Below are 25,182 nucleotides of genomic sequence, written 5' to 3' on the forward strand. Positions count from 1 at the left end.
CCATCTATTTAGCAAATGCCCTTGTTATCAACAGCAGCCTTTTAAACTCACCTGAGCTAACAGGTATGTGCGCTGGTTACTCTGCTGCGCTTAAAATTTCTTTTTTGGTTTGCTACAATGCCTTTTCTGAAACGTTGTCTCCTTCTGCTGGAACACTGACTTCTTTCATTTAATGCCTGCAGACTATAAAAGAGAACCCAACCCAAAAAGTTTGGTTGATTAGTCTGTGGCATTCTGTTAAACTGTTGCTTATGGCGGTCTCTGTGAGCTTCTCAGCGACATTCAGCCAGCCAGGTATCCTGCCTGCAGTAGATGGAATGTGGCAATGGAACGCTGGCTGCGCGTGTCATAATAGGCTCTGAGCCTTTATATACCTGTGCACAGCAGCAGCCACCTTCAGTCTGCTGCTGGACAGCCAGCAGCAGCAGCAGCAGGAGAGGTATGTAATCAGGAGCCCTCCTGCTAAGGGTAGACAGCTGCTCGTTCCACCCCACCCCCCGCCTTAATTGGTTCTCCTCCCTTCCAACGGTGTTGAGGCGGGTGGGAACAGCAGGGGGTGAAGGTGCTGTGTTTAAAGAGGTGGAGTTATGCAGATCTAAAACGCGTGGATTGCAGCAGCAGCAAGCCGAAAAGTGCAGGCATGTAAGGGATCTAGAGGTTGACAACATGTCTTCTTAACGGGAGTCCAGGAGCTCATCTCCACAAATGGACTTTTCAGGATCCTTGGGTGGCTCCGTAGTTTGAAACCAATTCTGGTTATCGCTTCTCGGCCTTTTGGCTAAGATCAAGTGTAGTATCTTTTTAAAAGGCAGTTTTGTCCTTGGGCTGCCCTAGTAAATTGATGCATATTACACACTGGTTTGGTGCACTTGTTAGTACGCCAGGTGGCTCATAGAGTTATCTGATGGAAAACATGGCCCTCCAGGATCGAAGTCACTAGGCTGGGTAAGTGTGAGGGCTTTGGAGCAATGTGCCCCAGGAGTAGGCGCCCTGGTGGGAGTCCAAGCTTACTGGGACTGGGAACCCCAGAAAGACTTGGCTTCGTAGCACGCCGCACCTTTGCCAATCATACTTTCTGAGCAACCCCCCCTATTCCTGGCCTCCGGGCTAGGAAGGGGAATTTTTATAAACCCGGTCGGAGATCCGGTCAGCTTTGGGCTGAGAAACCAACACAGGCTCCAGCTCCACTAGGGTGGCAGCCTAGATGGAAGCTGGGAGCACGAAAACGGCTCTTCTCCGGCTTCGGCTAGGGAGAGCATCGGAGATCCCTGACCCTCGCTGTGGCCTTCTGGCTCGGAGGGATGGGGATGGTTTATTGGGGACCCTCTCCTCCGGGAAGGGTCCACATGAATCCTCGCCTCGTGCGCTGTTTTGGTGTGACTTCGGTCACATTTTTCAGTGCCTTGGATGCAGCTTCAATCAAAAAATCTGTTCTTATCAGTTTAATATCTGATACGTCCCCTATCTGGGGACCATATATTAAATGGATTTTTAGAACAGGGAGATGGAAAAAGAGCTTGCTCTGTCCACTCCACGCATTGACCTGGTATTGCAGTATCTCCAGGACCGGTGCACACCTTCTTTAATGCAGTTTCTAAAATCAGAAAGAATTGAATTCAATGTTTTTTGTTCATTTTGCTTGTTTGTCGGATTTTGGGATGGACTCTTTGGCTTTGCTTTTCTTCTCCTCATTGGATTTTTCATGTTCAAAGTTGCAGAAGCCAGATTACAAGCTCATTTTGGTTCAACTTCAGCAACTGTGCATTGCATTGCCATGTAATGTGATGCAATGCAATCTTTCTAGCTCTCCCTTTTTACTTCCTTTTGGATAAACAGACATATTAGGCAAGCATTTTGGAGCTTTCACCTAAATAACTACAGGTGGTGAGATAAGCTGCACAATATAATTGACCTTTCAGTATATTGTTGTACACACACCATCTATTTAGCAAATGCCCTTGTTATCAACAGCAGCCTTTTAAACTCACCTGAGCTAACAGGTATGTGCGCTGGTTACTCTGCTGCGCTTAAAATTTCTTTTTTGGTTTGCTACAATGCCTTTTCTGAAACGTTGTCTCCTTCTGCTGGAACACTGACTTCTTTCATTTAATGCCTGCAGACTATAAAAGAGAACCCAACCCAAAAAGTTTGGTTGATTAGTCTGTGGCATTCTGTTAAACTGTTGCTTATGGCGGTCTCTGTGAGCTTCTCAGCGACATTCAGCCAGCCAGGTATCCTGCCTGCAGTAGATGGAATGTGGCAATGGAACGCTGGCTGCGCGTGTCATAATAGGCTCTGAGCCTTTATATACCTGTGCACAGCAGCAGCCACCTTCAGTCTGCTGCTGGACAGCCAGCAGCAGCAGCAGCAGGAGAGGTATGTAATCAGGAGCCCTCCTGCTAAGGGTAGACAGCTGCTCGTTCCACCCCACCCCCCGCCTTAATTGGTTCTCCTCCCTTCCAACGGTGTTGAGGCGGGTGGGAACAGCAGGGGGTGAAGGTGCTGTGTTTAAAGAGGTGGAGTTATGCAGATCTAAAACGCGTGGATTGCAGCAGCAGCAAGCCGAAAAGTGCAGGCATGTAAGGGATCTAGAGGTTGACAACATGTCTTCTTAACGGGAGTCCAGGAGCTCATCTCCACAAATGGACTTTTCAGGATCCTTGGGTGGCTCCGTAGTTTGAAACCAATTCTGGTTATCGCTTCTCGGCCTTTTGGCTAAGATCAAGTGTAGTATCTGTTCTTATCAGTTTAATATCTGATACGTCCCCTATCTGGGGACCATATATTAAATGGATTTTTAGAACAGGGAGATGGAAAAAGAGCTTGCTCTGTCCACTCCACGCATTGACCTGGTATTGCAGTATCTCCAGGACCGGTGCACCCCTTCTTTAATGCAGTTTCTAAAATCAGAAAGAATTGAATTCAATGTTTTTTGTTCATTTTGCTTGTTTGTCGGATTTTGGGATGGACTCTTTGGCTTTGCTTTTCTTCTCCTCATTGGATTTTTCATGTTCAAAGTTGCAGAAGCCAGATTACAAGCTCATTTTGGTTCAACTTCAGCAACTGTGCATTGCATTGCCATGTAATGTGATGCAATGCTATCTTTCTAGCTCTCCCTTTTTACTTCCTTTTGGATAAACAGACATATTAGGCAAGCATTTTGGAGCTTTCACCTAAATAACTACAGGTGGTGAGATAAGCTGCACAATATAATTGACCTTTCAGTATATTGTTGCACACACACCATCTATTTAGCAAATGCCCTTGTTATCAACAGCAGCCTTTTAAACTCACCTGAGCTAACAGGTATGTGCGCTGGTTACTCTGCTGCGCTTAAAATTTCTTTTTTGGTTTGCTACAATGCCTTTTCAGAAACGTTGTCTCCTTCTGCTGGAACACTGACTTCTTTCATTTAATGCCTGCAGACTATAAAAGAGAACCCAACCCAAAAAGTTTGGTTGATTAGTCTGTGGCATTCTGTTAAACTGTTGCTTATGGCGGTCTCTGTGAGCTTCTCAGCGACATTCAGCCAGCCAGGTATCCTGCCTGCAGTAGATGGAATGTGGCAATGGAACGCTGGCTGCGCGTGTCATAATAGGCTCTGAGCCTTTATATACCTGTGCACAGCAGCAGCCACCTTCAGTCTGCTGCTGGACAGCCAGCAGCAGCAGCAGCAGGAGAGGTATGTAATCAGGAGCCCTCCTGCTAAGGGTAGACAGCTGCTCGTTCCACCCCACCCCCCGCCTTAATTGGTTCTCCTCCCTTCCAACGGTGTTGAGGCGGGTAGGAACAGCAGGGGGTGAAGGTGCTGTGTTTAAAGAGGTGGAGTTATGCAGATCTAAAACGCGTGGATTGCAGCAGCAGCAAGCCGAAAAGTGCAGGCATGTAAGGGATCTAGAGGTTGACAACATGTCTTCTTAACGGGAGTCCAGGAGCTCATCTCCACAAATGGACTTTTCAGGATCCTTGGGTGGCTCCGTAGTTTGAAACCAATTCTGGTTATCGCTTCTCGGCCTTTTGGCTAAGATCAAGTGTAGTATCTGTTCTTATCAGTTTAATATCTGATACGTCCCCTATCTGGGGACCATATATTAAATGGATTTTTAGAACAGGGAGATGGAAAAAGAGCTTGCTCTGTCCACTCCACGCATTGACCTGGTATTGCAGTATCTCCAGGACCGGTGCACCCCTTCTTTAATGCAGTTTCTAAAATCAGAAAGAATTGAATTCAATGTTTTTTGTTCATTTTGCTTGTTTGTCGGATTTTGGGATGGACTCTTTGGCTTTGCTTTTCTTCTCCTCATTGGATTTTTCATGTTCAAAGTTGCAGAAGCCAGATTACAAGCTCATTTTGGTTCAACTTCAGCAACTGTGCATTGCATTGCCATGTAATGTGATGCAATGCTATCTTTCTAGCTCTCCCTTTTTACTTCCTTTTGGATAAACAGACATATTAGGCAAGCATTTTGGAGCTTTCACCTAAATAACTACAGGTGGTGAGATAAGCTGCACAATATAATTGACCTTTCAGTATATTGTTGCACACACACCATCTATTTAGCAAATGCCCTTGTTATCAACAGCAGCCTTTTAAACTCACCTGAGCTAACAGGTATGTGCGCTGGTTACTCTGCTGCGCTTAAAATTTCTTTTTTGGTTTGCTACAATGCCTTTTCTGAAACGTTGTCTCCTTCTGCTGGAACACTGACTTCTTTCATTTAATGCCTGCAGACTATAAAAGAGAACCCAACCCAAAAAGTTTGGTTGATTAGTCTGTGGCATTCTGTTAAACTGTTGCTTATGGCGGTCTCTGTGAGCTTCTCAGCGACATTCAGCCAGCCAGGTATCCTGCCTGCAGTAGATGGAATGTGGCAATGGAACGCTGGCTGCGCGTGTCATAATAGGCTCTGAGCCTTTATATACCTGTGCACAGCAGCAGCCACCTTCAGTCTGCTGCTGGACAGCCAGCAGCAGCAGCAGCAGGAGAGGTATGTAATCAGGAGCCCTCCTGCTAAGGGTAGACAGCTGCTCGTTCCACCCCACCCCCCGCCTTAATTGGTTCTCCTCCCTTCCAACGGTGTTGAGGCGGGTGGGAACAGCAGGGGGTGAAGGTGCTGTGTTTAAAGAGGTGGAGTTATGCAGATCTAAAACGCGTGGATTGCAGCAGCAGCAAGCCGAAAAGTGCAGGCATGTAAGGGATCTAGAGGTTGACAACATGTCTTCTTAACGGGAGTCCAGGAGCTCATCTCCACAAATGGACTTTTCAGGATCCTTGGGTGGCTCCGTAGTTTGAAACCAATTCTGGTTATCGCTTCTCGGCCTTTTGGCTAAGATCAAGTGTAGTATCTGTTCTTTTAAGAACACAAGAGCTACGATCTACACTTGACGAGAGCGATCGAACTCGGAAGGAGAAGAGCTTCGGAGCCCAGCTGACATCGGAGAACGAAGGCGGATATCGGTGGGAGGAAGAAGCTCTAAAGAATCCAGAAGAAGACGAAGACTCGGAGAAGAATCGGGCTGTCCTGTGGAATCTTCGAGGAAGAAAATCATCGAGACAAAGACCTTTCGGGGAATTTGTCCAGAACACGACGGGAGAAGAATCTGCATAGCTCCACCCATTCCGGGAAGAGTTCCAGATCCAGCTCCAAGAAGTAACTGCAGGAGGAAAGCCATGGCAAGCGCTGCGAGGAAGGCCGAAAAGAAGAGCCTGGAGCTGGGGACAGCCAGGAGGGCCCAGCCAGGAGCCGATTCTGACCCCAAGGACTCTGCCTCCACGACTGGCCAGCAGAAGGGACCCCAGAAGCCCCGCCACGAAGCTCCAGCCCTGGAGCCATGGATGCGGCAGACGGTGGCCCTGAAGCTGAAGGAAGTGGATGGGAGGGTGCCGGACATGTCCTCGGACGTGTTCTGCCAGAAGATGCTGCTGGATCGAGGCTTCTCCAGGTCGGACACCCTCAGCATCCAGACCTTTTTGACGGGGATCTTCTTCGTCACCTTCGCCACTGTGAACACCTGCAGGAGGTTCTGGGAAATGGTAAGCGCAAAAGGACCGGATAATTCTTTCTCTGCCTTTACAGGTAGCTGCCCTATCCAGAGGGATGAAAGGAGGATCACGGTCTCCATGCGCAACCCGCACACCCCAGGCCAAGACATCTGTACCTTCCTGAGACGCTTCTGTTTGGTTGTGAAGGAACCCTCTCACATCCTGAATGGACTCGGCTTCTGGACAGGTAAGTGGTCGGTGACCGTTAGACTTCACAGGGACCTGGCGTACTCAGACGGACTTCGGCACCTGCCCCCGACATTCTCCCTGGGCAACTCCTACGGCCTCATCTATTACCCGGACATGCCGCGGAACTGCAGGAGATGCGGCAAGAACGGCCACGAGATGAAGGACTGCAAGGAGGATGCCTGCAGGATTTGTCGAGTGACGGGACACAGCTCGAAGGACTGCCCGAAGAAGACGTCCTGCAACCTGTGTGGGCTGGCGGCTCATCTGTACAAGGATTGCCCCAGGCGTGAGAGATCCTGGGCATCGGTGGTTGCGACGACCCCAGCTACGGAGGACAAGGCCCCGACGACCAGGCCTGTGAAGGTCAAGGACGCGACGACCAAGGCCCCAGCGGCCAAGGCCGAGACGACCAAGGCCAAAGCGGTCAAGGAGTCGGTGGCCAAAGCCCCAGCGACGGTCCCAGCAGCTCCGAAGCAGAAGAAAAAGTCAAAGGAGGGTAAGAGTTCTGTCACCCCTCTCTCGATCCCTCCCCCTGCCACCCCCGTCCAACCCCCCCCCACCCCGGCCACCCCTGCTGAGGATTCCACTTCCTCTTCCTCCTTCCCCTACTCCTCAGCAGGTGTCCTTTCCCCTGCCCCGGCAGCCACTCTCCCTCCCCAGACCATGGTAGCGGTGGAATTAACCTTTCCTCCACCCGCCGCTATCTATTCCGAGGAGGATTTTCCCCTTCTTGTCTCCCCAGTTCCAACCCGGGGAAAGAGGAAGGTGGAGGACAGCCCTGCTACTGAATCCTCCAAAAAGAAGATTCTGGATTTCGTAGGCGAAAAGGAGGATACCCTCCCTGAGCCAGAAGAGATGGAGCACATGGTTGAGACCCTGGTGGCCGAGCCAGAAGAGGAGGAACTGGTGGTCGCCGAGATCGAGGCCGCACTGCTTGACCAGATGGAGGAAGAGGGCCTGCTGGTGATCCCGTCACCAGCAGTCAACACCGACGAGGGACCACCCGACCGGAGTGGTAACTAAGGTGTATTGCCTGCGCTAACTTTTTCTTTTTTCCCTACATGATGGCTAATATTAACTTATTTTCCATTAATGTCAGGAGCATCAAGGACAAGTTCAGACGTCAGACTATTTATGCCTTCCTTACTTCCCAGTTGTGTGATGTTTATATGTTGCAGGAATGTTCCCTTCCCTCCTCTAGGTCCTTCAAACATCTGGCCAGGGAGTGGTCCCACGGTCCATCCTACTGGTCCGGTGGGGGTGACTGCAAGTCTGCGGGGGTCGCAATTCTGATCAGGGGGGGCGCATTCACGCTTGAGTCCGTCCAGGAGCTCATCTGCGGCAGGGCTCTTGTTGTAGATGGCAACTGGGCGGGAGAACCTGTCAGGTTCATCAACGTGTATGCGTCCCCACTGAAGAATGAGCGTTTGGAGCTTTTCCAGACCCTGCGGCTTCAGCTTGCCACCACCAGGACCTTAGTGATGGCCGGGGATTTCAACTGCCCCATCGAGGAGGACGGTCGTAGTTCTGGCACATCTGCCAAGTTGGACATCACGTCCAAGCTGCTCATCGAGATGGTAACCGAGGCCTCTCTTCAGGACGTGGTGGGCTCCATGGGGAGAGGCTCCACGAACTATTCGTGGAGCCGACCCGATGGCTCACTCCGCTCCAGGATTGACTTTGTGTTCACCTCTCGGGCAGTCAGGCAGAGTAGGCACTCGATGGTCTCCTGCTTCTTCTCCGACCACAGAGCCATTCACTTACAAGGTGTCCTCGGCGACGGTTTTCCGTCCGGCCCCGGCTCCTGGAAGCTGAATTGTGCTCTGCTGGCTCAGGATGAAGTCGTGGAGGAGCTGAGAGCAGCCTACGCAATGTGGCAGTCCTACAAGGGTAGCTTCCAAACAGTCTCTGATTGGTGGGAATATGTTAAACTTGAGTTTCGCTGTTTCTTTCAGGCCAAGGGTCGACAACAGGCGTGTGAGAAGAGGAGGGACTCCAGAGGGCTGCAGCGCGAGCTGCGGTCGCTGCAGGACCTTCTTCACTGCGGCTGGGACGTGAGGGAGGAGCTGGAGGAGACCAAGAAGAGCCTGAAAAGGCACTTTGAGGAGGAGTCCAAGCGAATCATCTTCCGTTCCAAAGTGGAGAATCTGGAGAAGGGTGAGAAATGTAACTCATTCTTTTTCAGGAAACTTCATGCCGGTCACACGCCCCTGAACGAGCTGCGAGACGAGAGCGTAAACATGCGACGTGGGAAGGAGGACGTGATGAGGGTCGTCAGCGACTTCTACAGCGAACTCTACTCCCACAAGACTACCGACCCCGATGCTGCTGATAAGTTCCTGTCAGGTATCACTAACCATCTTGATCCTGCAGGCACGGCAGCCTTGGACAAACCTCTGATGGTGGGCGAATTGCTCTCTGCCGCTAAATCCTTTAGGACCGGCAGGACCCCGGGCAGTGATGGTCTTCCAGCGGAGCTCTATGTAGCGCTGGGAGACCTCATCTGTCCGGACCTGTTGGACCTGTACGAGGAGATGGTGGTGGAGGGTAGAATGCCTCCATCTTTGAGGGAAGGAATGGTCACGATCCTGTACAAGCGGAAGGGAGAGAGGTGCGACCTGAGGAATTGGCGTCCCATCACTCTGCTCAACGTGGACTACAAGATCCTGGCCAAGACGATGGCGACACGACTTAAGACGGTCATCGGACGGATCATCCACCCGGACCAGACCTGCGGCATCCCTGGACGTCGCATCGCAGACAGCCTCGCTCTCGTGCGGGACACGGTCGAGTACATCAAGGTCCGCCGCGCACACGCGGCCCTGGTCTCCTTGGATCAGGAGAAGGCCTTCGACCGGGTTTCCCACGAGTTCATGGGCCGAGCTCTGCACCAGTTAGGTTTGGGTAACATGTTTTGTTCGTATGTCCGTCTGATGTATTTTGATATCCACAGCTCGGTGTTGGTGAACGGCTGGAAGACTGACCCCTTCCCTGTCCTCTCTGGGGTCAGACAAGGCTGCCCTCTATCACCTCTTCTTTTTGTTTGTGTTATAGAACTCTTCGCAGAGGCTATCTGGCAGAATGGAGAGATCAGAGGGATCACCGCACCGGGTCCGGGACGACACGAGGTCAAGTGCTCGCTCTACATGGACGACGTCACCGTCTTCTGCGCTGATCGTGGTTCAGTCGACGCCCTCGTCCAGACGTGTGAGAGGTTCGGCCGGGCTTCAGGGGCCAAAGTCAACTGCAGGAAGTCGGAAGCCATGCTCTTCGGGGATTGGCAGCCGGCCTCCTCCGCCCCCTTCCCCTTCAACATTCAACCGGATTTCCTCAAGGTGCTGGGAGTCTGGTTCGGGAAGGAAGGAGCGGCCCTCAAGTCCTGGCAAGAACGCTTGGCCAAGGTGAAGCAACGGATCGGACTCTGGAGCCTCAGACACCTCACTTGTGAGGGTAAGGCACTCATCCTGCGTAATGAGGTCCTGCCCGTCTTGCAGTACACGGCGCAGGCCTGGCCCCCACACGTCACTGTGTGCAGGGCCATTACCAGGACAGTGTTTCACTTTGTCTGGGGATCCAAGATGGACAGAGTCAGGCGGGCCGTCATGTACAAGGAGCCTCGCAAGGGTGGGAAGGGCGTTCCAGATATCCCCACCCTCCTGCGATCCTCTTTTGTGTGTGATTGTGTCCGCCGGACTTTGCAAGTCAAGAATGGCTCCGCGGGCAGGTCCATGTCTCGCTTCTTCCTGCTTCCTCTTTGGAGGCGACTCGGCTGGGACAAGTGGGACAGCTCCTTCCCCTACAACTGGACGACGCCATGGTTCTACGGAGACGTCGTTCGATTTGTGGGGGAGCATCAACTGGAGGGACTCAAGCCCGACTTGTGGAAGCCCAAAACTATCCACAAGCTAATCAGAGCCAAGGATGACGTGGAGAACATCACAGGACTTCACCAGGACACGCTGGAGACTGTGTGGACAAATGTGTCGTCTGACAGGCTGACCAACGGGCACAAGGACTTGTCGTGGATGGCGATTCAGGGCGGACTGCCCGTCCGGTCATTCATGCATGCCCGGAACCTGTGCAAGACCCGGTACTGCCCAAGGTGCCCCTTCGTGGAGGAAACATCTTTGCACACTTTTTGGGACTGCGGATTTGCACAGCGCCTATTGACTGCACTTGAGGACGACCTGAGGAACTCTGTCCCCAGGGCGAGCCTATCGCACCATTCTGTGCTTTACGGACTCTTCCCTGGGGTTCATACCGTCGGAGCCATCCAGGAGGCTTGGCGCCTTATGAACTGCTTCAAGGATGCCGTTTGGGTCGCCAGGAACCGGCTCATCTTGAGGAGGGAGAGGATGTCCATCCAGGACTGCCGCAGGCTGATCCACAGCCTGCTCAGAGACTATTCCATCATGGACGGTCCGGAGGACGAGGACGAGGACTAAACCCCTCCTCCCCCTCTCCCCTTATGTGTCTTGTCTTTCAATAAAGCTTCGGGCCTGTGATTTTCCCCTCCCCATCCCCTTTTTCCCAATCCCCATCCCTTATCACGGTTCGTCGTACTGTATTGATTGACATGCTTTTTCTTTCAGATTGAGTGTTTTGTGTAGCATAGGGGTGTGATGTGTCTAGTTAGTGCGTCGTATCCTCATGCTATGTAAATATGATGTAGAATTCTGTGTGTACTGGGCTGCGGCACTGTACACTGTCTGTTAACTTATTTTTTGTGCTAATAAAAGATATATTCAATCAAAAAATCTGTTCTTATCAGTTTAATATCTGATACGTCCCCTATCTGGGGACCATATATTAAATGGATTTTTAGAACAGGGAGATGGAAAAAGAGCTTGCTCTGTCCACTCCACGCATTGACCTGGTATTGCAGTATCTCCAGGACCGGTGCACCCCTTCTTTAATGCAGTTTCTAAAATCAGAAAGAATTGAATTCAATGTTTTTTGTTCATTTTGCTTGTTTGTCGGATTTTGGGATGGACTCTTTGGCTTTGCTTTTCTTCTCCTCATTGGATTTTTCATGTTCAAAGTTGCAGAAGCCAGATTACAAGCTCATTTTGGTTCAACTTCAGCAACTGTGCATTGCATTGCCATGTAATGTGATGCAATGCTATCTTTCTAGCTCTCCCTTTTTACTTCCTTTTGGATAAACAGACATATTAGGCAAGCATTTTGGAGCTTTCACCTAAATAACTACAGGTGGTGAGATAAGCTGCACAATATAATTGACCTTTCAGTATATTGTTGCACACACACCATCTATTTAGCAAATGCCCTTGTTATCAACAGCAGCCTTTTAAACTCACCTGAGCTAACAGGTATGTGCGCTGGTTACTCTGCTGCGCTTAAAATTTCTTTTTTGGTTTGCTACAATGCCTTTTCTGAAACGTTGTCTCCTTCTGCTGGAACACTGACTTCTTTCATTTAATGCCTGCAGACTATAAAAGAGAACCCAACCCAAAAAGTTTGGTTGATTAGTCTGTGGCATTCTGTTAAACTGTTGCTTATGGCGGTCTCTGTGAGCTTCTCAGCGACATTCAGCCAGCCAGGTATCCTGCCTGCAGTAGATGGAATGTGGCAATGGAACGCTGGCTGCGCGTGTCATAATAGGCTCTGAGCCTTTATATACCTGTGCACAGCAGCAGCCACCTTCAGTCTGCTGCTGGACAGCCAGCAGCAGCAGCAGCAGGAGAGGTATGTAATCAGGAGCCCTCCTGCTAAGGGTAGACAGCTGCTCGTTCCACCCCACCCCCCGCCTTAATTGGTTCTCCTCCCTTCCAACGGTGTTGAGGCGGGTGGGAACAGCAGGGGGTGAAGGTGCTGTGTTTAAAGAGGTGGAGTTATGCAGATCTAAAACGCGTGGATTGCAGCAGCAGCAAGCCGAAAAGTGCAGGCATGTAAGGGATCTAGAGGTTGACAACATGTCTTCTTAACGGGAGTCCAGGAGCTCATCTCCACAAATGGACTTTTCAGGATCCTTGGGTGGCTCCGTAGTTTGAAACCAATTCTGGTTATCGCTTCTCGGCCTTTTGGCTAAGATCAAGTGTAGTATCTGTTCTTATCAGTTTAATATCTGATACGTCCCCTATCTGGGGACCATATATTAAATGGATTTTTAGAACAGGGAGATGGAAAAAGAGCTTGCTCTGTCCACTCCACGCATTGACCTGGTATTGCAGTATCTCCAGGACCGGTGCACCCCTTCTTTAATGCAGTTTCTAAAATCAGAAAGAATTGAATTCAATGTTTTTTGTTCATTTTGCTTGTTTGTCGGATTTTGGGATGGACTCTTTGGCTTTGCTTTTCTTCTCCTCATTGGATTTTTCATGTTCAAAGTTGCAGAAGCCAGATTACAAGCTCATTTTGGTTCAACTTCAGCAACTGTGCATTGCATTGCCATGTAATGTGATGCAATGCTATCTTTCTAGCTCTCCCTTTTTACTTCCTTTTGGATAAACAGACATATTAGGCAAGCATTTTGGAGCTTTCACCTAAATAACTACAGGTGGTGAGATAAGCTGCACAATATAATTGACCTTTCAGTATATTGTTGCACACACACCATCTATTTAGCAAATGCCCTTGTTATCAACAGCAGCCTTTTAAACTCACCTGAGCTAACAGGTATGTGCGCTGGTTACTCTGCTGCGCTTAAAATTTCTTTTTTGGTTTGCTACAATGCCTTTTCTGAAACGTTGTCTCCTTCTGCTGGAACACTGACTTCTTTCATTTAATGCCTGCAGACTATAAAAGAGAACCCAACCCAAAAAGTTTGGTTGATTAGTCTGTGGCATTCTGTTAAACTGTTGCTTATGGCGGTCTCTGTGAGCTTCTCAGCGACATTCAGCCAGCCAGGTATCCTGCCTGCAGTAGATGGAATGTGGCAATGGAACGCTGGCTGCGCGTGTCATAATAGGCTCTGAGCCTTTATATACCTGTGCACAGCAGCAGCCACCTTCAGTCTGCTGCTGGACAGCCAGCAGCAGCAGCAGCAGGAGAGGTATGTAATCAGGAGCCCTCCTGCTAAGGGTAGACAGCTGCTCGTTCCACCCCACCCCCCGCCTTAATTGGTTCTCCTCCCTTCCAACGGTGTTGAGGCGGGTGGGAACAGCAGGGGGTGAAGGTGCTATGTTTAAAGAGGTGGAGTTATGCAGATCTAAAACGCGTGGATTGCAGCAGCAGCAAGCCGAAAAGTGCAGGCATGTAAGGGATCTAGAGGTTGACAACATGTCTTCTTAACGGGAGTCCAGGAGCTCATCTCCACAAATGGACTTTTCAGGATCCTTGGGTGGCTCCGTAGTTTGAAACCAATTCTGGTTATCGCTTCTCGGCCTTTTGGCTAAGATCAAGTGTAGTATCTGTTCTTATCAGTTTAATATCTGATACGTCCCCTATCTGGGGACCATATATTAAATGGATTTTTAGAACAGGGAGATGGAAAAAGAGCTTGCTCTGTCCACTCCACGCATTGACCTGGTATTGCAGTATCTCCAGGACCGCTGCACCCCTTCTTTAATGCAGTTTCTAAAATCAGAAAGAATTGAATTCAATGTTTTTTGTTCATTTTGCTTGTTTGTCGGATTTTGGGATGGACTCTTTGGCTTTGCTTTTCTTCTCCTCATTGGATTTTTCATGTTCAAAGTTGCAGAAGCCAGATTACAAGCTCATTTTGGTTCAACTTCAGCAACTGTGCATTGCATTGCCATGTAATGTGATGCAATGCTATCTTTCTAGCTCTCCCTTTTTACTTCCTTTTGGATAAACAGACATATTAGGCAAGCATTTTGGAGCTTTCACCTAAATAACTACAGGTGGTGAGATAAGCTGCACAATATAATTGACCTTTCAGTATATTGTTGCACACACACCATCTATTTAGCAAATGCCCTTGTTATCAACAGCAGCCTTTTAAACTCACCTGAGCTAACAGGTATGTGCGCTGGTTACTCTGCTGCGCTTAAAATTTCTTTTTTGGTTTGCTACAATGCCTTTTCTGAAACGTTGTCTCCTTCTGCTGGAACACTGACTTCTTTCATTTAATGCCTGCAGACTATAAAAGAGAACCCAACCCAAAAAGTTTGGTTGATTAGTCTGTGGCATTCTGTTAAACTGTTGCTTATGGCGGTCTCTGTGAGCTTCTCAGCGACATTCAGCCAGCCAGGTATCCTGCCTGCAGTAGATGGAATGTGGCAATGGAACGCTGGCTGCGCGTGTCATAATAGGCTCTGAGCCTTTATATACCTGTGCACAGCAGCAGCCACCTTCAGTCTGCTGCTGGACAGCCAGCAGCAGCAGCAGCAGGAGAGGTATGTAATCAGGAGCCCTCCTGCTAAGGGTAGACAGCTGCTCGTTCCACCCCACCCCCCGCCTTAATTGGTTCTCCTCCCTTCCAACGGTGTTGAGGCGGGTGGGAACAGCAGGGGGTGAAGGTGCTGTGTTTAAAGAGGTGGAGTTATGCAGATCTAAAACGCGTGGATTGCAGCAGCAGCAAGCCGAAAAGTGCAGGCATGTAAGGGATCTAGAGGTTGACAACATGTCTTCTTAAAGGGAGTCCAGGAGCTCATCTCCACAAATGGACTTTTCAGGATCCTTGGGTGGCTCCGTAGTTTGAAACCAATTCTGGTTATCGCTTCTCGGCCTTTTGGCTAAGATCAAGTGTAGTATCTGTTCTTATCAGTTTAATATCTGATACGTCCCCTATCTGGAGACCATATATTAAATGGATTTTTAGAACAGGGAGATGGAAAAAGAGCTTGCTCTGTCCACTCCACGCATTGACCTGGTATTGCAGTATCTCCAGGACCGGTGCACCCCTTCTTTAATGCAGTTTCTAAAATCAGAAAGAATTGAATTCAATGTTTTTGGTTCATTTTGCTTGTTTGTCGGATTTTGGGATGGACTCTTTGGCTTTGCTTTTCTTCTCCTCATTAGATTTTTCATGTTCAAAGTTGCAGAAGCCAGATTACAAGCTCATTTTGGTTCAACTTCAGCAACTGTGCATTGCATTGCCATGTAATGTGATGCAATGCTATCTTTCTAGCTCTCCCTTTTTACTTCCTTTTGGATAAACAGACATATTAGGCAAGCATTTTGGAGCTTTCACCTAAATAACTACAGGTGGTGAGATAAGCTGCACAATATAATTGACCTTTCAGTATATTGTTGCACACACACCATCTATTTAGCAAATGCCCTTGTTATCAACAGCAGCCTTTTAAACTCACCTGAGCTAACAGGTATGTGCGCTGGTTACTCTGCTGCGCTTAAAATTTCTTTTTTGGTTTGCTACAATGCCTTTTCTGAAACGTTGTCTCCTTCTGCTGGAACACTGACTTCTTTCATTTAATGCCTGCAGACTATAAAAGAGAACCCAACCCAAAAAGTTTGGTTGATTAGTCTGTGGCATTCTGTTAAACTGTTGCTTATGGCGGTCTCTGTGAGCTTCTCAGCGACATTCAGCCAGCCAGGTATCCTGCCTGCAGTAGATGGAATGTGGCAATGGAACGCTGGCTGCGCGTGTCATAATAGGCTCTGAGCCTTTATATACCTGTGCACAGCAGCAGCCACCTTCAGTCTGCTGCTGGACAGCCAGCAGCAGCAGCAGCAGGAGAGGTATGTAATCAGGAGCCCTCCTGCTAAGGGTAGACAGCTGCTCGTTCCACCCCACCCCCCGCCTTAATTGGTTCTCCTCCCTTCCAACGGTGTTGAGGCGGGTGGGAACAGCAGGGGGTGAAGGTGCTGTGTTTAAAGAGGTGGAGTTATGCAGATCTAAAACGCGTGGATTGCAGCAGCAGCAAGCCGAAAAGTGCAGGCATGTAAGGGATCTAGAGGTTGACAACATGTCTTCTTAAAGGGAGTCCAGGAGCTCATCTCCACAAATGGACTTTTCAGGATCCTTGGGTGGCTCCGTAGTTTGAAACCAATTCTGGTTATCGCTTCTCGGCCTTTTGGCTAAGATCAAGTGTAGTATCTGTTCTTATCAGTTTAATATCTGATACGTCCCCTATCTGGAGACCATATATTAAATGGATTTTTAGAACAGGGAGATGGAAAAAGAGCTTGCTCTGTCCACTCCACGCATTGACCTGGTATTGCAGTATCTCCAGGACCGGTGCACCCCTTCTTTAATGCAGTTTCTAAAATCAGAAAGAATTGAATTCAATGTTTTTTGTTCATTTTGCTTGTTTGTCGGATTTTGGGATGGACTCTTTGGCTTTGCTTTTCTTCTCCTCATTAGATTTTTCATGTTCAAAGTTGCAGAAGCCAGATTACAAGCTCATTTTGGTTCAACTTCAGCAACTGTGCATTGCATTGCCATGTAATGTGATGCAATGCTATCTTTCTAGCTCTCCCTTTTTACTTCCTTTTGGATAAACAGACATATTAGGCAAGCATTTTGGAGCTTTCACCTAAATAACTACAGGTGGTGAGATAAGCTGCACAATATAATTGACCTTTCAGTATATTGTTGCACACACACCATCTATTTAGCAAATGCCCTTGTTATCAACAGCAGCCTTTTAAACTCACCTGAGCTAACAGGTATGTGCGCTGGTTACTCTGCTGCGCTTAAAATTTCTTTTTTGGTTTGCTACAATGCCTTTTCTGAAACGTTGTCTCCTTCTGCTGGAACACTGACTTCTTTCATTTAATGCCTGCAGACTATAAAAGAGAACCCAACCCAAAAAGTTTGGTTGATTAGTCTGTGGCATTCTGTTAAACTGTTGCTTATGGCGGTCTCTGTGAGCTTCTCAGCGACATTCAGCCAGCCAGGTATCCTGCCTGCAGTAGATGGAATGTGGCAATGGAACGCTGGCTGCGCGTGTCATAATAGGCTCTGAGCCTTTATATACCTGTGCACAGCAGCAGCCACCTTCAGTCTGCTGCTAGACAGCCAGCAGCAGCAGCAGGAGAGGTATGTAATCAGGAGCCCTCCTGCTAAGGGTAGACAGCTGCTCGTTCCACCCCACCCCCCGCCTTAATTGGTTCTCCTCCCTTCCAACGGTGTTGAGGCGGGTGGGAACAGCAGGGGGTGAAGGTGCTGTGTTTAAAGAGGTGGAGTTATGCAGATCTAAAACGCGTGGATTGCAGCAGCAGCAAGCCGAAAAGTGCAGGCATGTAAGGGATCTAGAGGTTGACAACATGTCTTCTTAACGGGAGTCCAGGAGCTCATCTCCACAAATGGACTTTTCAGGATCCTTGGGTGGCTCCGTAGTTTGAAACCAATTCTGGTTATCGCTTCTCGGCCTTTTGGCTAAGATCAAGTGTAGTATCTGTTCTTATCAGTTTAATATCTGATACGTCCCCTATCTGGGGACCATATATTAAATGGATTTTTAGAACAGGGAGATGGAAAAAGAGCTTGCTCTGTCCACTCCACGCATTGACCTGGTATTGCAGTATCTCCAGGACCGGTGCACCCCTTCTTTAATGCAGTTTCTAAAATCAGAAAGAATTGAATTCAATGTTTTTTGTTCATTTTGCTTGTTTGTCGGATTTTGGGATGGACTCTTTGGCTTTGCTTTTCTTCTCCTCATTGGATTTTTCATGTTCAAAGTTGCAGAAGCCAGATTACAAGCTCATTTTGGTTCAACTTCAGCAACTGTGCATTGCATTGCCATGTAATGTGATGCAATGCTATCTTTCTAGCTCTCCCTTTTTACTTCCTTTTGGATAAACAGACATATTAGGCAAGCATTTTGGAGCTTTCACCTAAATAACTACAGGTGGTGAGATAAGCTGCACAATATAATTGACCTTTCAGTATATTGTTGCACACACACCATCTATTTAGCAAATGCCCTTGTTATCAACAGCAGCCTTTTAAACTCACCTGAGCTAACAGGTATGTGCGCTGGTTACTCTGCTGCGCTTAAAATTTCTTTTTTGGTTTGCTACAATGCCTTTTCTGAAACGTTGTCTCCTTCTGCTGGAACACTGACTTCTTTCATTTAATGCCTGCAGACTATAAAAGAGAACCCAACCCAAAAAGTTTGGTTGATTAGTCTGTGGCATTCTGTTAAACTGTTGCTTATGGCGGTCTCTGTGAGCTTCTCAGCGACATTCAGCCAGCCAGGTATCCTGCCTGCAGTAGATGGAATGTGGCAATGGAACGCTGGCTGCGCGTGTCATAATAGGCTCTGAGCCTTTATATACCTGTGCACAGCAGCAGCCACCTTCAGTCTGCTGCTGGACAGCCAGCAGCAGCAGCAGCAGGAGAGGTATGTAATCAGGAGCCCTCCTGCTAAGGGTAGACAGCTGCTCGTTCCACCCCACCCCCCGCCTTAATTGGTTCTCCTCCCTTCCAACGGTGTTGAGGCGGGTGGGAACAGCAGGGGGTGAAGGTGCTGTGTTTAAAGAGGTGGAGTTATGCAGATCTAAAACGCGTGGATTGCAGCAGCAGCAAGCCGAAAAGTGCAGGCATGTAAGGGATCTAGAGGTTGACAACATGTCTTCTTAACGGGAGTCCAGGAGCTCATCTCCACAAATGGACTTTTCAGGATCCTTGGGTGGCTCCGTAGTTTGAAACCAATTCTGGTTATCGCTTCTCGGCCTTTTGGCTAAGATCAAGTGTAGTATCTGTTCTTATCAGTTTAATATCTGATACGTCCCCTATCTGGGGACCATATATTAAATGGATTTTTAGAACAGGGAGATGGAAAAAGAGCTTGCTCTGTCCACTCCACGCATTGACCTGGTATTGCAGTATCTCCAGGACCGGTGCACCCCTTCTTTAATGCAGTTTCTAAAATCAGAAAGAATTGAATTCAATGTTTTTTGTTCATTTTGCTTGTTTGTCGGATTTTGGGATGGACTCTTTGGCTTTGCTTTTCTTCTCCTCATTGGATTTTTCATGTTCAAAGTTGCAGAAGCCAGATTACAAGCTCATTTTGGTTCAACTTCAGCAACTGTGCATTGCATTGCCATGTAATGTGATGCAATGCTATCTTTCTAGCTCTCCCTTTTTACTTCCTTTTGGATAAACAGACATATTAGGCAAGCATTTTGGAGCTTTCACCTAAATAACTACAGGTGGTGAGATAAGCTGCACAATATAATTGACCTTTCAGTATATTGTTGCACACACACCATCTATTTAGCAAATGCCCTTGTTATCAACAGCAGCCTTTTAAACTCACCTGAGCTAACAGGTATGTGCGCTGGTTACTCTGCTGCGCTTAAAATTTCTTTTTTGGTTTGCTACAATGCCTTTTCTGAAACGTTGTCTCCTTCTGCTGGAACACTGACTTCTTTCATTTAATGCCTGCAGACTATAAAAGAGAACCCAACCCAAAAAGTTTGGTTGATTAGTCTGTGGCATTCTGTTAAACTGTTGCTTATGGCGGTCTCTGTGAGCTTCTCAGCGACATTCAGCCAGCCAGGTATCCTGCCTGCAGTAGATGGAATGTGGCAATGGAACGCTGGCTGCGCGTGTCATAATAGGCTCTGAGCCTTTATATACCTGTGCACAGCAGCAGCCACCTTCAGTCTGCTGCTGGACAGCCAGCAGCAGCAGCAGCAGGAGAGGTATGTAATCAGGAGCCCTCCTGCTAAGGGTAGACAGCTGCTCGTTCCACCCCACCCCCCGCCTTAATTGGTTCTCCTCCCTTCCAACGGTGTTGAGGCGGGTGGGAACAGCAGGGGGTGAAGGTGCTGTGTTTAAAGAGGTGGAGTTATGCAGATCTAAAACGCGTGGATTGCAGCAGCAGCAAGCCGAAAAGTGCAGGCATGTAAGGGATCTAGAGGTTGACAACATGTCTTCTTAACGGGAGTCCAGGAGCTCATCTCCACAAATGGACTTTTCAGGATCCTTGGGTGGCTCCGTAGTTTGAAACCAATTCTGGTTATCGCTTCTCGGCCTTTTGGCTAAGATCAAGTGTAGTATCTGTTCTTATCAGTTTAATATCTGATACGTCCCCTATCTGGGGACCATATATTAAATGGATTTTTAGAACAGGGAGATGGAAAAAGAGCTTGCTCTGTCCACTCCACGCATTGACCTGGTATTGCAGTATCTCCAGGACCGTTGCACCCCTTCTTTCAGGTCCATGTCTCGCTTCTTCCTGCTTCCTCTTTGGAGGCGACTCGGCTGGGACAAGTGGGACAGCTCCTTCCCCTACAACTGGACGACGCCATGGTTCTACGGAGACGTCGTTCGATTTGTGGGGGAGCATCAACTGGAGGGACTCAAGCCCGACTTGTGGAAGCCCAAAACTATCCACAAGCTAATCAGAGCCAAGGATGACGTGGAGAACATCACAGGACTTCACCAGGACACGCTGGAGACTGTGTGGACAAATGTGTCGTCTGACAGGCTGACCAACGGGCACAAGGACTTGTCGTGGATGGCGATTCAGGGCGGACTGCCCGTCCGGTCATTCATGCATGCCCGGAACCTGTGCAAGACCCGGTACTGCCCAATGTGCCCCTTCGTGGAGGAAACATCTTTGCACACTTTTTGGGACTGCGGATTTGCACAGCGCCTATTGACTGCACTTGAGGACGACCTGAGGAACTCTGTCCCCAGGGCGAGCCTATCGCACCATTCTGTGCTTTATGGACTCTTCCCTGGGGTTCATACCGTCGGAGCCATCCAGGAGGCTTGGCGCCTTATGAACTGCTTCAAGGATGCCCTTTGGGTCGCCAGGAACCGGCTCATCTTGAGGAGGGAGAGGATGTCCATCCAGGACTGCCGCAGGCTGATCCACAGCCTGCTCAGAGACTATTCCATCATGGACGGTCCGGAGGACGAGGATGAGGACTAAACCCCTCCTCCCCCTCTCCCCTTATGTGTCTTGTCTTTCAATAAAGCTTCGGGCCTGTGATTTTCCCCTCCCCATCCCCTTTTTCCCAATCCCTATCCCTTATCACGGTTCGTCGTACTGTATTGATTGATATGCTTTTTCTTTCAGATTGAGTGTTTTGTGTAGCATAGGGGTGTGATGTGTCTAGTTAGTGCGTCGTATCCTCATGCTATGTAAATATGATGTAGAATTCTGTGTGTACTGGGCTGCGGCACTGTACACTGTCTGTTAACTTATTTTTTGTGCTAATAAAAGATATATTCAATCAAAAAAATCTGTTCTTATCAGTTTAATATCTGATACGTCCCCTATCTGGGGACCATATATTAAATGGATTTTTAGAACAGGGAGATGGAAAAAGAGCTTGCTCTGTCCACTCCACGCATTGACCTGGTATTGCAGTATCTCCAGGACCGGTGCACCCCTTCTTTAATGCAGTTTCTAAAATCAGAAAGAATTGAATTCAATGTTTTTGGTTCATTTTGCTTGTTTGTCGGATTTTGGGATGGACTCTTTGGCTTTGCTTTTCTTCTCCTCATTGGATTTTTCATGTTCAAAGTTGCAGAAGCCAGATTACAAGCTCATTTTGGTTCAACTTCAGCAACTGTGCATTGCATTGCCATGTAATGTGATGCAATGCTATCTTTCTAGCTCTCCCTTTTTACTTCCTTTTGGATAAACAGACATATTAGGCAAGCATTTTGGAGCTTTCACCTAAATAACTACAGGTGGTGAGATAAGCTGCACAATATAATTGACCTTTCAGTATATTGTTGCACACACACCATCTATTTAGCAAATGCCCTTGTTATCAACAGCAGCCTTTTAAACTCACCTGAGCTAACAGGTATGTGCGCTGGTTACTCTGCTGCGCTTAAAATTTCTTTTTTGGTTTGCTACAATGCCTTTTCTGAAACGTTGTCTCCTTCTGCTGGAACACTGACTTCTTTCATTTAATGCCTGCAGACTATAAAAGAGAACCCAACCCAAAAAGTTTGGTTGATTAGTCTGTGGCATTCTGTTAAACTGTTGCTTATGGCGGTCTCTGTGAGCTTCTCAGCGACATTCAGCCAGCCAGGTATCCTGCCTGCAGTAGATGGAATGTGGCAATGGAACGCTGGCTGCGCGTGTCATAATAGGCTCTGAGCCTTTATATACCTGTGCACAGCAGCAGCCACCTTCAGTCTGCTGCTGGACAGCCAGCAGCAGCAGCAGCAGGAGAGGTATGTAATCAGGAGCCCTCCTGCTAAGGGTAGACAGCTGCTCGTTCCACCCCACCCCCCGCCTTAATTGGTTCTCCTCCCTTCCAACGGTGTTGAGGCGGGTGGGAACAGCAGGGGGTGAAGGTGCTGTGTTTAAAGAGGTGGAGTTATGCAGATCTAAAACGCGTGGATTGCAGCAGCAGCAAGCCGAAAAGTGCAGGCATGTAAGGGATCTAGAGGTTGACAACATGTCTTCTTAACGGGAGTCCAGGAGCTCATCTCCACAAATGGACTTTTCAGGATCCTTGGGTGGCTCCGTAGTTTGAAACCAATTCTGGTTATCGCTTCTCGGCCTTTTGGCTAAGATCAAGTGTAGTATCTGTTCTTATCAGTTTAATATCTGATACGTCCCCTATCTGGGGACCATATATTAAATGGATTTTTAGAACAGGGAGATGGAAAAAGAGCTTGCTCTGTCCACTCCACGCATTGACCTGGTATTGCAGTATCTCCAGGACCGGTGCACCCCTTCTTTAATGCAGTTTCTAAAATCAGAAAGAATTGAATTCAATGTTTTTTGTTCATTTTGCTTGTTTGTCGGATTTTGGGATGGACTCTTTGGCTTTGCTTTTCTTCTCCTCATTGGATTTTTCATGTTCAAAGTTGCAGAAGCCAGATTACAAGCTCATTTTGGTTCAACTTCAGCAACTGTGCATTGCATTGCCATGTAATGTGATGCAATGCTATCTTTCTAGCTCTCCCTTTTTACTTCCTTTTGGATAAACAGACATATTAGGCAAGCATTTTGGAGCTTTCACCTAAATAACTACAGGTGGTGAGATAAGCTGCACAATATAATTGACCTTTCAGTATATTGTTGCACACACACCATCTATTTAGCAAATGCCCTTGTTATCAACAGCAGCCTTTTAAACTCACCTGAGCTAACAGGTATGTGCGCTGGTTACTCTGCTGCGCTTAAAATTTCTTTTTTGGTTTGCTACAATGCCTTTTCTGAAACGTTGTCTCCTTCTGCTGGAACACTGACTTCTTTCATTTAATGCCTGCAGACTGTAAAAGAGAACCCAACCCAAAAAGTTTGGTTGATTAGTCTGTGGCATTCTGTTAAACTGTTGCTTATGGCGGTCTCTGTGAGCTTCTCAGCGACATTCAGCCAGCCAGGTATCCTGCCTGCAGTAGATGGAATGTGGCAATGGAACGCTGGCTGCGCGTGTCATAATAGGCTCTGAGCCTTTATATACCTGTGCACAGCAGCAGCCACCTTCAGTCTGCTGCTGGACAGCCAGCAGCAGCAGCAGCAGGAGAGGTATGTAATCAGGAGCCCTCCTGCTAAGGGTAGACAGCTGCTCGTTCCACCCCACCCCCCGCCTTAATTGGTTCTCCTCCCTTCCAACGGTGTTGAGGCGGGTGGGAACAGCAGGGGGTGAAGGTGCTGTGTTTAAAGAGGTGGAGTTATGCAGATCTAAAACGCGTGGATTGCAGCAGCAGCAAGCCGAAAAGTGCAGGCATGTAAGGGATCTAGAGGTTGACAACATGTCTTCTTAACGGGAGTCCAGGAGCTCATCTCCACAAATGGACTTTTCAGGATCCTTGGGTGGCTCCGTAGTTTGAAACCAATTCTGGTTATCGCTTCTCGGCCTTTTGGCTAAGATCAAGTGTAGTATCTGTTCTTATCAGTTTAATATCTGATACGTCCCCTATCTGGGGACCATATATTAAATGGATTTTTAGAACAGGGAGATGGAAAAAGAGCTTGCTCTGTCCACTCCACGCATTGACCTGGTATTGCAGTATCTCCAGGACCGGTGCACCCCTTCTTTAATGCAGTTTCTAAAATCAGAAAGAATTGAATTCAATGTTTTTTGTTCATTTTGCTTGTTTGTCGGATTTTGGGATGGACTCTTTGGCTTTGCTTTTCTTCTCCTCATTGGATTTTTCATGTTCAAAGTTGCAGAAGCCAGATTACAAGCTCATTTTGGTTCAACTTCAGCAACTGTGCATTGCATTGCCATGTAATGTGATGCAATGCTATCTTTCTAGCTCTCCCTTTTTACTTCCTTTTGGATAAACAGACATATTAGGCAAGCATTTTGGAGCTTTCACCTAAATAACTACAGGTGGTGAGATAAGCTGCACAATATAATTGACCTTTCAGTATATTGTTGCACACACACCATCTATTTAGCAAATGCCCTTGTTATCAACAGCAGCCTTTTAAACTCACCTGAGCTAACAGGTATGTGCGCTGGTTACTCTGCTGCGCTTAAAATTTCTTTTTTGGTTTGCTACAATGCCTTTTCTGAAACGTTGTCTCCTTCTGCTGGAACACTGACTTCTTTCATTTAATGCCTGCAGACTATAAAAGAGAACCCAACCCAAAAAGTTTGGTTGATTAGTCTGTGGCATTCTGTTAAACTGTTGCTTATGGCGGTCTCTGTGAGCTTCTCAGCGACATTCAGCCAGCCAGGTATCCTGCCTGCAGTAGATGGAATGTGGCAATGGAACGCTGGCTGCGCGTGTCATAATAGGCTCTGAGCCTTTATATACCTGTGCACAGCAGCAGCCACCTTCAGTCTGCTGCTGGACAGCCAGCAGCAGCAGCAGCAGGAGAGGTATGTAATCAGGAGCCCTCCTGCTAAGGGTAGACAGCTGCTTGTTCCACCCCACCCCCCGCCTTAATTGGTTCTCCTCCCTTCCAACGGTGTTGAGGCGGGTGGGAACAGCAGGGGGTGAAGGTGCTGTGTTTAAAGAGGTGGAGTTATGCAGATCTAAAACGCGTGGATTGCAGCAGCAGCAAGCCGAAAAGTGCAGGCATGTAAGGGATCTAGAGGTTGACAACATGTCTTCTTAACGGGAGTCCAGGAGCTCATCTCCACAAATGGACTTTTCAGGATCCTTGGGTGGCTCCGTA

At 48.1% G+C, this 25,182-nt stretch overlaps 14 non-coding genes and 2 pseudogenes across 14 annotated transcripts; all 16 read left to right on the forward strand.

Moving 5' to 3' along the window:
- Positions 1-758: 758 nt before the first annotated feature.
- On the forward strand, positions 759-874 carry LOC141178086 (U2 spliceosomal RNA; annotated as a pseudogene).
- Positions 875-1,398: 524 nt separating this feature from the next.
- LOC141177681 (U2 spliceosomal RNA) lies at positions 1,399-1,580 on the forward strand. The gene has a single exon (XR_012254253.1). It is a non-coding gene; the product is annotated as a U2 spliceosomal RNA (small nuclear RNA).
- A 1,115-nt stretch (positions 1,581-2,695) lies between these two features.
- On the forward strand, positions 2,696-2,886 carry LOC141177016 (U2 spliceosomal RNA). Its single transcript, XR_012253650.1, has one exon. It is a non-coding gene; the product is annotated as a U2 spliceosomal RNA (small nuclear RNA).
- A 1,115-nt stretch (positions 2,887-4,001) lies between these two features.
- LOC141177018 (U2 spliceosomal RNA) lies at positions 4,002-4,192 on the forward strand. The gene has a single exon (XR_012253652.1). It is a non-coding gene; the product is annotated as a U2 spliceosomal RNA (small nuclear RNA).
- Positions 4,193-5,307: 1,115 nt separating this feature from the next.
- On the forward strand, positions 5,308-5,385 carry LOC141178020 (U2 spliceosomal RNA; annotated as a pseudogene).
- A 5,564-nt stretch (positions 5,386-10,949) lies between these two features.
- LOC141177702 (U2 spliceosomal RNA) lies at positions 10,950-11,142 on the forward strand. Its single transcript, XR_012254272.1, has one exon. It is a non-coding gene; the product is annotated as a U2 spliceosomal RNA (small nuclear RNA).
- A 1,115-nt stretch (positions 11,143-12,257) lies between these two features.
- Positions 12,258-12,448, forward strand: LOC141177019 (U2 spliceosomal RNA). The gene has a single exon (XR_012253653.1). It is a non-coding gene; the product is annotated as a U2 spliceosomal RNA (small nuclear RNA).
- A 1,115-nt stretch (positions 12,449-13,563) lies between these two features.
- On the forward strand, positions 13,564-13,754 carry LOC141177551 (U2 spliceosomal RNA). Its single transcript, XR_012254136.1, has one exon. It is a non-coding gene; the product is annotated as a U2 spliceosomal RNA (small nuclear RNA).
- Positions 13,755-14,869: 1,115 nt separating this feature from the next.
- Positions 14,870-15,060, forward strand: LOC141177555 (U2 spliceosomal RNA). The gene has a single exon (XR_012254140.1). It is a non-coding gene; the product is annotated as a U2 spliceosomal RNA (small nuclear RNA).
- Positions 15,061-16,175: 1,115 nt separating this feature from the next.
- LOC141177558 (U2 spliceosomal RNA) lies at positions 16,176-16,366 on the forward strand. The gene has a single exon (XR_012254142.1). It is a non-coding gene; the product is annotated as a U2 spliceosomal RNA (small nuclear RNA).
- A 1,112-nt stretch (positions 16,367-17,478) lies between these two features.
- LOC141177020 (U2 spliceosomal RNA) lies at positions 17,479-17,669 on the forward strand. The gene has a single exon (XR_012253654.1). It is a non-coding gene; the product is annotated as a U2 spliceosomal RNA (small nuclear RNA).
- A 1,115-nt stretch (positions 17,670-18,784) lies between these two features.
- LOC141177021 (U2 spliceosomal RNA) lies at positions 18,785-18,975 on the forward strand. The gene has a single exon (XR_012253655.1). It is a non-coding gene; the product is annotated as a U2 spliceosomal RNA (small nuclear RNA).
- Positions 18,976-20,090: 1,115 nt separating this feature from the next.
- LOC141177516 (U2 spliceosomal RNA) lies at positions 20,091-20,281 on the forward strand. The gene has a single exon (XR_012254103.1). It is a non-coding gene; the product is annotated as a U2 spliceosomal RNA (small nuclear RNA).
- Positions 20,282-21,281: 1,000 nt separating this feature from the next.
- Positions 21,282-21,475, forward strand: LOC141177710 (U2 spliceosomal RNA). The gene has a single exon (XR_012254280.1). It is a non-coding gene; the product is annotated as a U2 spliceosomal RNA (small nuclear RNA).
- Positions 21,476-22,590: 1,115 nt separating this feature from the next.
- On the forward strand, positions 22,591-22,781 carry LOC141177022 (U2 spliceosomal RNA). The gene has a single exon (XR_012253656.1). It is a non-coding gene; the product is annotated as a U2 spliceosomal RNA (small nuclear RNA).
- Positions 22,782-23,896: 1,115 nt separating this feature from the next.
- Positions 23,897-24,087, forward strand: LOC141177023 (U2 spliceosomal RNA). The gene has a single exon (XR_012253657.1). It is a non-coding gene; the product is annotated as a U2 spliceosomal RNA (small nuclear RNA).
- The last annotated feature ends 1,095 nt before the right edge of the window (positions 24,088-25,182 follow it).

This window comes from Phyllobates terribilis, unplaced genomic scaffold (assembly GCF_046119375.1).
Source record: "Phyllobates terribilis strain yellow unplaced genomic scaffold, ASM4611937v1 Scaffold_27__1_contigs__length_16484149, whole genome shotgun sequence".
Lineage (NCBI taxonomy): Eukaryota > Metazoa > Chordata > Amphibia > Anura > Dendrobatidae > Phyllobates > Phyllobates terribilis.